This window comes from Herpailurus yagouaroundi, unplaced genomic scaffold (genome assembly GCF_014898765.1).
Source record: "Herpailurus yagouaroundi ecotype Mexico unplaced genomic scaffold, PumYag 221, whole genome shotgun sequence".
In the NCBI taxonomy this organism is placed as follows: Eukaryota; Metazoa; Chordata; class Mammalia; order Carnivora; family Felidae; genus Herpailurus; species Herpailurus yagouaroundi.
The window spans coordinates 6,844,223-6,857,556 of NW_024412452.1; the positions used below are offsets into that span (position 1 = coordinate 6,844,223).

At 35.8% G+C, this 13,334-nt stretch overlaps 1 pseudogene; it reads right to left on the reverse strand.

Moving 5' to 3' along the window:
* Window positions 1–8,300: 8,300 nt before the first annotated feature.
* Window positions 8,301–8,616, reverse strand: LOC121019155 (NADH dehydrogenase [ubiquinone] 1 alpha subcomplex subunit 3-like; annotated as a pseudogene).
* Between the last annotated feature and the right edge of the window lie 4,718 nt (window positions 8,617–13,334).

Here is a 13,334-nt window from a genome sequence, read left to right on the forward strand (position 1 = left end):
TACATATATGTGAGAGGGTGACTGTATTCAATAATAAGCTGGAGCCAATTCATACTGGCTGATAAGACTTTTTTTAAATTTTCCAGAATTTTCAAACTGATTGTTAAAAATTAAATTGCTTAGATACACACTTTATATTTCTAAGAGGTAACTCCTTAAAAACCTCCAACTTACCACTTTCTATTATCTATACTCTCAGGGCTATGTTTTCTATTGTTTCAGTATATTATAAATAAAATACAATAGTATGCTACTGCACATTTTTCCTCAGTGTTCAGTGATATGCTGTTAATCTGGAATCAACATTGTTGGGAATATTTACACCACTGAAAATGGCAAACACTACAAATCAGGTTTTTTTTTTTTTTAGAAGGGTCTGTTATTACATAATTGCCCCATCATACTAATATATTTTGTCAATAGATTTCAAAAGCAATGGTGGCCTAACTATTTCAATTTCATTATTATGAAATTGCCCATCTGTGTCGCATCAGGGGACATGTGCCCCTTTAGATGGAAGGTCAGAAGACTATTCTAGGACAGCTGAAGGCCACAGTATATGGCACCCATTCCATTCCACTGCCTGAGAGCCACTGAAAGAAAGGCTGTACTTCCTTTGGGTAAGACAAGAATAACCCAACAGACAAGAGACATCATGAATAATTCTTGAGGCAATTAATATAAAACATTTTTTCTTATTTTGAAGCTATTAGGAGAAAATATTTTTGCCACGTATAGTAATCTATAAGGTTATTTCCTTTCCATTTTACTTTTTGTCTTTTATCAAAATAAACTTGTTTTTCTCAAGTTGAATAATTTACTCCTGCACAATTTCATCTGAGACTCAAATCAACATGTTGTAGGAGGCAGATTTCCATAAGATTGCCCCTGGATCATTGTTGATTTATGAAAATGCCTTTCCTTTTTCACTCCTCCACTCTTCACTACAAACTTTCACTGCAAACAATAACTTTGTTATTGTTATGCTGAATTTTAATGAAAAGACCAATGTATGATGAAGTAAAAAAAAATCATGAACTAACAAGGGATACTATTGACAGCTTCATAACCAAGAACAGAACACATTGATTTTCATGCTAGCTCGAATTCCATTCCTGCATTAAAAGAAAGCTCATGTATGGGGGTTTCCTACCTACTGAGATAGTGTAAAAACTATATATTACAGAGATATGACAAAAAGTTAAGGTTTTCTTTTTTCTTTTTTTTTTTCAAACTAAAGGGTCAAGATAGACAATGACTGTTAAAGCTGTGGAAGTAAGAGCCTGTGGCAAACTACCTGCTGTGTTCTCTGTGGATACAGCTTTTAATGCAATTCATTCTGCTATAACTTCTGTGAAAAAATACATATATAAAATCTTGAGGTAAAAAGAGATTTGCGAATCCATCTTGTTCAACTGCTGTATGTTGGCAGACATTTTTTTTTCCCTAGTAGGTTGTATAGTCTATTCTCTCTTTGGAGATGCTATCATGACATGTCTGCTATAGAAGCAGACAGTTGAGAACTTCATATATACCTGATGTAAGTGTCTGTCAGGTTCATTTAAAGCTACTCCATGGAAATGGAGGATAAGTGATAATAACTGCCTAAGAAACTCCCTACGTAAGAGGAAACTAATCAGTTCACACTGGAGTTTCCTTTCTGTCACCCCAAAATATCCAGTAACGTTAAACTTCTGTAAGTTCATCCCCTTGCAGCTTTCATCATTTTTCTTGATACTTCCAAACCTTCACCCCAATTTATTTTAGTCTAGGAGGTAAAATTTGTACTTCCTCCTTATTTAGTTCAATATAGGTTTTTTTTCCTTTTAGAAAGTTAAAACAGGTACACAGATACTTCTGATCTTCAGGTTAAATATTTTGTTTTAAATGTTTCAGTTACATATCTAACTCTACTTTTGACAAAATCAAATCATCAATAAGTCAGATTAATATAAATATTAACCTGCAAAATGCTTGGATATGGAGAAAGACACTATACCACTGACTCTCTTCTCGCCTTCCCGTTTTATGTTATTGAATTTTTAAAAGTATAATTCCAACATTTAAAAAAAAATCAGGACAGTTAATTCTTTAGCAAGCATGTTTTTACTATAAATGGTGTACTATTTGTTAGCATAAGTTTACCAAACTCATGCCCAATAACTCCAAAACATGCTATATAAAGTAACACTCACTATGTTTGAAAAGAGGTGGCATCAAATTTCATGTGATGTTTTTTCTATGTTTAAATAAGCCAGTATTTGTGGAAAACAAATTATGTACGATTAAATATTAAAATTATAAGCATTAGTGGTTTTCTCTTATGGTAGTTTGCCACAAAGTTGTCCTATTATATAGACAAGTAACAAAGAAAGAATCTGAAGACAGTACTCATCAAATGCTTTATAGACTCTGTCAGTATAAAGCCAGATTATTTTGATCACACTCTGCTGTGGGATATATCAGTAGGAGAGAATTTAAAATTTCAGTAAATACACTGAGAAATCGATTTACCACCTAATCTTGTCTCTCTGTACGTTATAGCAATAAAACATTTTTCAAAATGTGACAGGCACTCTAGTACTTGTCTTAGAAGTAGGAATTGTCAGTATAATAGTTATTTATGTTTATTAAGAATTAATGTACTTTGAAGACCTCTGGAAGGAATTACAGGTAGACTAGAAGTCTTTGTTTATTAATTATGAGATCCAGGGTCTTTATGAACATAATTTTCTCCAGACTGTTTTATTCTTTTCTTCACCAGTCCCATCTGCCACCTCAACATCATGTGGCTTTGCTACTGCAATCATGTTATATCATGCCTCAGTTCAACCAGTAGTAGCAAAGGGGAAAGAATAAGAAAGAAAACAAATATTTATTTTGAGGAACCAATCAAAACTGTACCTGACATTTCCCGTTGATCAGAATGTGAAAGTAAACATAGATAACCTGAGGGAAAAAAAACAAAAAAACAAACAGAGGGTATTTATTCTTACCAGGGAGTCAGCCATCATCACTTGCATTTAGCAGAGACTCAAAGACAGAAGGGGGATGAGAAAGCTTTATTGTGAATAAAAGGAAAGATTCAGGTATGATTGGATATTTTGCCTGGAGAAGTTGAGGCAATCCAGCTAGAAGTGATCATCTTATGTGACTGGTTTGGAGTATAGATTTCATTTTGTGTGATTGGCCCTGAGTTGGATGCTGGGTAAACAAGGCAGATAAGCCAGCAATTGTTGACTGAGTCCTGACTATTCTGGGCCAATTGCCACAGACTTTGTGGTTTGGCTTCCCAAGATGTTGCTGCAGATTTTGTGAGTCAAGTTCCAATGCCATATTGATCTGGTATTATCCATTTGTATATTGTCTCTCAATAAATTGGTCACATGGCAATCCTGATAAAAAGGATGTCAGACAATACAGCTTTTTCTCTTGGTGGCTGTTACCCAACTAAATTTCTATTTCTATGTCAAATGAGAACTCCCACAGCTAGCACATCTGGACTGTGAAGTCATTTGCACATATTTGTTTGCTCGCGCAGACTACATTCAACCCTATCCTAAAGTAGATAATCTCCAAGTACCAAAAACTTATTAGTTACAATACAAAGTCTTGGATCTCTAGCTTATATGCAGGTCCATATATAATTCCCTTCTGATGGACGTGTGTACAAATTAAATGCATACCCAACACACAATACAACGGGTAGGTAGGAATAGAATATTTGCAATTCAAACTCCCATTAGAGAATGAGAAACACTAAGTCTCACCAATGAATGAAATTATCAATTTCTGTAATGGGAAAATTGCTAAGACAACCCCCCCCATGCACACAAACATGCACACATATACACACACGAACTCCAGAAGTAAAATGAATTTCTTGGATAGCCCATCTGGCTACCACTGATGATGTTTCCGGGGCAGTATGTCCTCAACCATTTTCTTCTGTAGTTTGTAAGTTAACCTAATGTGAGATTGTTCTCTGTGCATTATCTTCTCTGGCTACTCTGAAGTGGGCATTAAAAAGTATGACTTACTTGGGGCCAGTTTTCTTAACCTATTTTCTAAGTCTGTTTTGGGGTTCTCTTTGAGGTTATTTTAGGAGTCCAACATCACAGGCTTTCTCCAACAAAACTAGTAGTATTTTTGGTAATGTAATTTCTTCAAAACTTTACTAGGTTCCTGTCTATTGGCCACTCTGGTAAATTCTGAGGCAATTGTATTTAGAAATCACTGAAAGTCTTAAATCTCTGGTCTTTCATTCACTAGACTCTTGCCCATCAGAGTCACTGAACTTAATCACATATAACTTGGGGCCATCTGAAACAATAGGTTTGAGTGGAAAGAAAAAGACTTTTATTTCAAGTATGCTGCTTGTCTGGCTCCCATTATGTGGTAGAAAACAATTACTGGAGGATGCTTCAGAAAGGCTTAAGGGCACAATCTTATTTCTTGAGAACCATCTTTTATATTAGCTTCAGGTGAGGCTAAGATTTTTCCCACCCTTATAGACTTCAGTCATATTGGAATTTAAGCTATAGACAAAAGAGCATCCTTTCCAAAGTTCATTGCATAATATCTTGCATAATGCTTAGATTTAACTAAAAATCCATCACTGTTTTATAGGATTTTTGTAAAAGTGGAACAAAAACATACATGTGCCCTAACATTCTTAATTTTTACCAATTATTTTCCCTAGAATTACAGTTCTCTATTGTTCTCTATTATAGTTCTCTATGTGGTTTACCTTAGAAGACATTACAGGCTCTTCAGCAATCACTGGCTTTCAGAATGTGTCCTTGATGCCCAGTGTTCACCTGCTAAGCTATGCTACATATTTCAGATTTTACTATGTCAGCATTCCATTTTAGGTACTAAATTCTATATTGGATAGGATATCATTTCACTTGATAAAGCGGAGAGTCAAAATTAACAATGATACAAGTAAATTAGACATTTATATCATTTTCATATAAAAGTTGAATTTTTTTGTTGTTGAATTTCCATGTTAGAATTCAACATGATCCTGGGCTCCCTCTTACTTGTTACTTTTCTATTCTCAACATGTGACTTCCATTTCATGGAGTGCAATAACCACTCCAGCCTTTGCTATTATTATATCCAGTTAGGAAGAGGAAAAGAAGGTGCTGGCCTTGACACATCACATTAAGGCACAACTAGAAATTGCATACTGGCTAGATCTTGCTTATACGTTCATAGTTGGAAGAAAGGTAATATAGAAGATATAACCTTTATTCTGTCAGAAAAGTTTACTGTATGTAATCCAGAACTGTATAAAGAAGTTCATCAGGCAAAAAGAAAAGGATACTAGCTGGGGACCAAGATGTACATGAAAGATTTGAGAGCACTAGAAATGATAAATATGTGTGCAATAATAATTTTTATAATATTCAATAATAATAATTTCTTCAAAGGATAACTGTGTGTTGAAAACAATAACAAAACAATAGGAATAATACATTGTGAGATATAAAATGCTTGTGAAAATAAAATCTATTACACTAATATCTCAGAGTATGGGAAGGGACTAAAAGAAGTATATTTTGTAAGGTCCTTACATTATATGTGAAATGATATGATATTATTTTATTGTAGATACTAATAAGTTAAATATGTATATAAAAACCTAAGAACAACCAAAAAATAATGAAATATGTAAAAAGGCAAAAATAAGATAAAATAAATAATATGATCAGCTATTACAGGAATAATCAACTAATACAAAAGCAGGAAAAGAAAGAAACATTGGATAAGTTTCCCATTTATATGAATTTTTGACTAAGGAAAGGCCCCAGGTAGCTTCAGAAGAGGTGGCTAAATCTCAATAGAAAGTCATTGTTTTTTTTAACGTTTATTTATTTTTGAGACAGAGAGCATGAACGGGGGAGGGTCAAAGAGAGGGAGACACAGAATCCGGCACAGGCTCCAGGCTCTGAGCTGTCAGCACAGAGCCCGACGCGGGGCTTGAACTCACGGACCGCGAGATCGTGACCTAAGCCGAAGTTGACCGCTTAACTGACTGAGCCACCCAGGTGCCCCTAGAAAGTCATTGTTGAAGTGATGCAAATAACAAGTGTTTGTAAGTCAAGATGACCATGACAGATGTAAAGTGTGATTTCTAAAGAAGAGAGCTATAGAAGACTACTGTTTCTTGGGCTAAATAATTGGTTTAATCTGTGAAACACACATGACTAAGGAAAACTCTAAGCAGCACAGTTAAGGCTACAAAAACTGAAGACAGATTTCTGCTGCTTCCCACCACAAGAGAGATAGATATTTTATTTCAATTCTAGGCACAGTTATATGGCCATTACAATAAGAATCCAGTTTCTACAATAAATCATTCGCAATATCAAAGGTACAATCCAGTTATTAGACATGTAGGGGGAAAAAGAAAATATATGACTCAAACAGAGGAGAAAGGACAGTTAATTTTGATAGACCTTGAGATGAATTACATTTTAGAGTAATAGAAATAGTTATTAAGTGAATACTATAGCTATGATAAAAGATACTAAACACATTTTAATAAATGAGCAAATGGATTAGTTGAGTAGAAAATAGAAATTTTTAAAAGAATCAGGAGAAAATTTTACACACACATTCAGACACACACACACACACACACACACACACACACCCTCCACAAATTAAAAACAAATACTAGATTAATGTAGCAGCAGATTAGAGTGATAGGAAGAAGAAGTCAGAAAATTTAAAGACAGAATTATGGAAATGATCCAACCTGAAAAACATGGAACAGATGAAGAAAAAGTGTAACCAAAACTTTAGTGCCTGTGCAACAATATCAAAATGTCTATTACAATGTAAATTAAAACCCTACAGTAAGAGGAGAGACATTTTGGGGATGACAAGGTATTTGAAGAGTTAGTGAGCAAAATTTTCAAATGTGCTAAAAGACATACATTTATAGACATTCCATTCACACTGAAAAAAAAAAGGAACAGCATTATGAATTACTAGTGACTTCATATTAGAAACAGAATAGACCTTAAAAGAGTGGAAAACAAATAGCAAGATGGTAGTTATAACCCCAAACATATAAAAAGAATTACACCAAATTTAAGTGGACCAAACAGTCCAAATAAAGTGAGAGATTATCTACCTGTTTAAAAAATGCAATACTCAAATACACTGTTCACAAGAGATAAACTTTAAATATTGTTAAAAGAAAAATAATAGGATCACTTATGTAAAGCTAACATGTCTAAATTAATACCAAGCAAAATAAGATTAAGACAATGATTATTACCAATGGCAAAATGTTGTGCCACATTTAGTAAATTCATTAAAAAGGCATAACAAGGCCAGCGTGGATGAAACTAATAATTATATTCAAAATATATGATGCAGAAACTGACAAATTCACAAACATATTTAGAGGTTTCACCATTCATTTTTCAGACGATTTAACACCATAAACCAATATAACCTAGCATATACTTATAACTAATAAATTTAAACACCATAAACCACTATAACCTAGCACATACTTATAAAACACTATACTCAAAAAGGATGACATAAACATTTTTAAAGCATACATAGATTATTTAATAAGATAGACCATATGGAGTGATAAAAAGATGTCTCATAATTTAAAAGATTTGAAATTATACAGAGTATTGTCTCTGATTATAAGGAATTAAAATTGAAATCAATAAGTCAGAGAAAGACAAATACCATATGATTTCATTCATATGTGGAATTTAAGAAACAAACAAGAAAAGGAGAAAGAGAGAGAGAGAGAGAGAGAGAGAGAGAGAGGCAAACCAAGAAACAGACCCTTAACTATAGAAAACAAACTAATGGTTACCAAAGCTAGGTAGGTGGGTGAAATAGGTGATGAGGATTAAGGAGTGCACTTGTGATGAGCACTGGGTGTTGGATAGAAGTGTTGATTCACTAAACTGTACACCTGAAACTAATAGCACACTGTGTGTTAACTAAAAAAATAAATAAATAAAAATAAGTTAAAAAAAATCAAAATCAGTAAAAAAATTTTGGAAAAATTCTAAACAGGTTGCAAATTAAGCAACTCACTTTTAAACCACTCATTAGTCAAAGAGAAAATCACAAGGACATTTAGACAATATTTCAAACTGAATGAGATTTTGAGATGTCATCAAAATATGCATGGACATATTCCTTCTATGTACTTATCATCATTTAACATATCATACATTTTATTTATTGTGTTTATTTTTATTGGCTCTCTTTCCCTTGTAAATAATATTCTTTCTTGAGAGGAGGGGTCGCTTTTCACATTTAATTGGCCACAGGGGAGGAGGCCTCCTCCATATCACTAGAGGTGCTCTCAAATTTCTTTAGCCACCTCAAGCTTGAGACCTGGAGTTTCTGGGGGTGGCTCAGCACATAGGGCATGTTCCCGTCATCTCAGATGGGCACTGGATAGTTGTGGAGCGTGGCCTGGTTGATCATAGTGGCGTATTTGGTGAAGGGGCTGAGGGTGGGCAGAATTATAGTGAGGCCCCCAATGATGAAGGACATGATCAGCACCAGCTCCTTGGCCCAGGTATCCTTGAGGAAACTGGCCAGTCTCCCAAACATCTTGCACTCAGTGGTGGCCAAAAGTAATATTCTTGAATGCAGGTATCTTTTTTTCTCCCTTTATTCACTGCAGAACCTAGCACAATGGCTGACATAGAATTGGTACTTAGCAAATGAGAGAACACTAAGACCCATTTATTATGTCACATGCTCAGTTTCACAGATTTAATTGGAAGGATTTTACTACATTTATATTGTTCAAATGAATGAGCCTTAATAACTAACATTTATTGTCTACTGTTGATCAGGCACCACTCTAAGCTCTTTGTATGTATATTTCAGTTTTTTAGTGAAAAGAACTTGATGTGAGAGGTACTATTATTATTATATTTGTTTGAAAACAAAAGGCACTGATAGAGTTTATAAATTGCCCAAGGTAAAGATACCAGGAATTATGGCACCAGGAATCCATCACAAATCATTTGACTTCAGAGTTCATGTACTTACCTGTGTTATTTATTGTTATATAACAAATTAAGCTAAATTAGCAGCTTAAATCAACAAGCATTTATTATTTCACAGTTCCTTTGAATCAGGAATCCAAGCACCACATAGAGATGCCTGTGATTCAGGATCTGTCATGAAGATACAATCAAGGTTTTGGCCAGTGTTGTGATTATCTCTGGGTGCCAGTGGGGAGGATTCACTTCCAAGGTCATTCACTTGGCTGTTGGCTACCTTGAGATGGTCACTGGCATTTGGCCAGAAACATCAGCTCCTTGGCACATGAGCCTCACCATAGGGCTATTTATAGCATGCTATCCTGTTTCTCCCAGAATAAGGGGCTCCTAGAGGAAGAGTGAGGCATAGTCTATTGGAAGTGGTCACAATCTTTTTCTAATTAGTCTTAGAAGTGACATCAATTTTTCTATATTCTATTCATTAGAAGTGAGTCCCTTGGTCTAGTCCATATACCAGGAGAGGAGCCCACAAGGGCGTGAATTCCAAGATGTGAGGCTTACCTGGGGACACTTAATTGCTATTTGCCTCAATAATCATTCTGGGTGGATAGATGTATTATTGAATTAATGAATGAGTGGAATGAACAATTAAAAAAATTTGCAAAACCAGTGGAACATTTCATATATATCAAGAGTACGTTCCGAATATAATGTTTAAAATATAGTTATGAGGCACCTGTGTGGCTCAGTTGGTTAAGCTTCTATTGATTTTGGCTCAGGTTATGATGATCTCATGGTCATGAGTTCGAGCCCTGTGTCGGGCTCCCAACTGTCACTGCAGAGCCTGCTTGGATTCTGTCTCTCAAAATAAATAAATAAACTTTTTTAAAAAGGCTTTAAAATTTTAGTTATGAATGCATATAGCTCTTGAGTCCTAAATTCTTATGAGAGTTGCAAGGGTATGTTTTCTGTTGGCCTGTATATAAAACAAAGCTCATCACATTAGTGATCACTTAGCTCTTTTTTTTTTTTTAATTTTTTTTCAACGTTTATTTATTTTTGGGACAGAGAGAGACAGAGCATGAGCGGGGGAGGGACAGAGAGAGAGGGAGACACACAGAATCGGAAACAGGTTCCAGGCTCTGAGCCATCAGCCCAGAGCCCGACGCGGGGCTCGAACTCACGGACCGCGAGATCGTGACCTGGCTGAAGTCGGACGCTTAACCGACTGCGCCACCCAGGCGCCCCTCACTTAGCTCTTTAGGCCTGTGGAAATCTAGACATCTTCCTGTGAATACATTTTAAGTGACAGTGGTCATTATATATAATTGATTAAAAGTCAACCAACTGAAAATCATTCACGTATGAGGTTCTCATGGCAACAGATTCTAAGAGATTTTTATCCTAAATTTTTTATTGGTTCTAAATTACTTGCCATTAATTTGATCAAACAGCTTCTTGTTTTCAAATGATGAAGCAGTAATTTTTTTAAAACTATATGTTAATTATGTGGTAGATGAGGAAGATGAAACCCTTCTATACAAAGATTTAATCTCAATGGGAGAAATATTTTCACTGTCACTCCCAGGCAATAGTCTCTACCCTACCTTTATATCCAGGGTTCAAGGAGATGGAATTCCTTAGCCACCTAATGATTAGGTAATTTTTGAACAAAAATTTTTCTCATTAGTTAACTGAATGACTCAAATTGAATTGTCATCATTGAAGGAACTTAAAATTTCTCCACTATTATCTTAATAAAGACCTGTTTCTAAAATTTGATGATATTGCTACTATAAAGGAGCAAAGAATGGAATAAGTCTGCAGCGTATGCATGCAGTGGACTGAATGTTTGTGACCCTTGGAAAATTCATATGTTGAAACCTCATCCTCAATGTGATGGTACTGTATAGCCTTTGGTAGGTGATTAGGTCATGAGAGTGAGACGCTCAAGAATCAGATTAGTGTCCTTATAAAAGAGACAGAACATGGCTGTCTACGAACCAGGAAGAGGGCTCTCACCAGACAGTGAATCTGTCAACAACTTGATCTTGGTCTTTCCAGCCTCCAGAACTGTGCAAAATAAATTTCTGTTGTTTATAACCCACACAGTCGGTAGTAATCTGTTATAGCAGCCTGAATGGACAAAGACAACGTGTCATTAAATGAAAACTTGCAAAAATATGATTTATCCTTACACTTCTTAACAGTAATTAGCATAAATCAAGGCCTGCAGGACTAGAATGAAAGGGAAACAGATTATATTGTAATTCATCTTCCTGAGACCACAGAAAAGACTAATTAGAAGTATGTAGAAAACACAGCACTGTTTGCCTGAGAGATAAGAATTGGCTATACAATAGATAAAAATTAGCCCACTTTTACACAGATGGATTGTTGGCATCGGAAGACAACTATGAGGAAGGTTTTAGATATGTAATGGAAGGACTAAGCTACAAGGCCAATACCAAGCCCAGTGGACGGAATTTTGAAGATGCCAAGTGGACTGAAATATGTCTTTTCCTTGAGTCCCTGGTGGTAAGTTTATGTATAAAAGAAAATATGATTATCCTCAAACATCACTTTTTAAATATTAAGTGCTATAAGACATGTGGAGTTTTACAGAGAAAGATACATTTGATCATAGGAACAAAGTGTTTGATAGTTGATGGTTTGTGATTCAAATGTAAAGGTTGTAACAAGTTTTCTCAGACATGCCAAATCACAGAAAAAATGTGATCTCTGTCTGAATTATAAAGTAAAACTATAATAAATATGTACATTGACAAAGAAAGATACATTCCACTTGGAGATGGATCACAATGAATAACTCATTAAGGGTGAAGTCACAACATTGAAGCTTTTTAATAACAAAGTATAGAGTTCACTCTTAAACTGAGAGAACTTTGAGCACAAATGCAAAGCCATTTCCTGAAGAGAAGTTTGTGCTGTGATTATAGAATTCAGTGAGTCTAGAGCCTAGCATAAGAAAAATAGCTCTGAGGCAAAAGTGAAATCATTAATTTGTGTGTGTGTGTGTGTGTGTGTGTGTGTGTGCGTGTGTGTGTGTGTGTATGTGTATAATTTCCCTCTCAATCAGTATAAAACAGAGGCAGGGTCTGTGACTCTTTTCCTCATATGCTATAGTAGAGTTGAAAATGGAAACCATCAGATGTAAAGAAGGCTTTTCTGAACTTTTAGGCCAATTGAGATCATGTGATGTGTCCCGAAGTACAAAGACCAGGTAGAAATTTTTAGTAATTTAAGAAAAGGAGATTTCTTTTGTTTGGAAAAAGCAGAGAGATCTGTGGGGCTTGAGAACAAAGTGTGGTGGGGGAAACATTCACCCTATTTACTAGTAATGCCCCTGAAATTCAGGTGGGAATACATTAGGAGAGATGGGTGATTTGTGTGACTAGGGAGGTCACATTTAGTAACTTGCCTCAGGAAATATACAGAGAAGAGATGGTCCAGGGGCACCTGGGTGACTCAGTTGGTTAAGTGTTTGACTTTGGCTCAGGTCATGATCTGCGGTTCATGGGTTCAAGTCTCATGTCGTACTCTGTGCTGACATCTAGAGCCTGGAGCCTGCTTTGGATTCTGTATCTCCTTCTCTCTCTGCCCTTCCCCTTCTCCCTCTCTCTCTCTCTCTCTCTCTCTCTCTCTCTCTCTCTCTCTCTCTCAAACATAAATAAACATTAAAAGAGAGAGAGAGAGAGAGAAGAGACGGTCCAGAGGTCAAGTGTGGACTTGGGTTTGAGCAAAGAAATTGCAGGACAAACATCTAATAAAGCAAGAGAGAAAAGACTGTATTAGTTATCCCAAATGTTTGTATGTTAAAGCAATAAGCATTTATTATATCACAGTTTCTGTGGGTCAGAAATGTAGGCGTGGCTTAGTTGAGTGGATTTTGCCTCCAGATCTCTCCTGAATTTGTAGTCACGCTGTCAGATAGGGCTGTGGTCATATCATGGTGGTTAAGAGTCTGACTTCAGCTCAGGTCATGATCTCGTGAGTTCGAGCCCTGCATGGGGCTCTGCGCAGACATCTCAGAGCCTGGAGTCTGCTTTGGATTCTGTGTCTCTTTCTTGCTCTGCTCCTCCCCCACTCATGCTCTGTCTCTCTCTCAAGAATAAATAAACATTAAAAAATATTTTTATTTTTTTTTAAATTTTTTTTCCCCAACGTTTATTTATTTTTGGGACAGAGAGAAACAGAGCATGAACGGGCAAGGGGCAGAGAGAGAGGGAGACACAGAATCGGAAACAGGCTCCAGGCTCTGAGCCACCAGCCCAGAGCCCGACGCGGGGCTCGAAC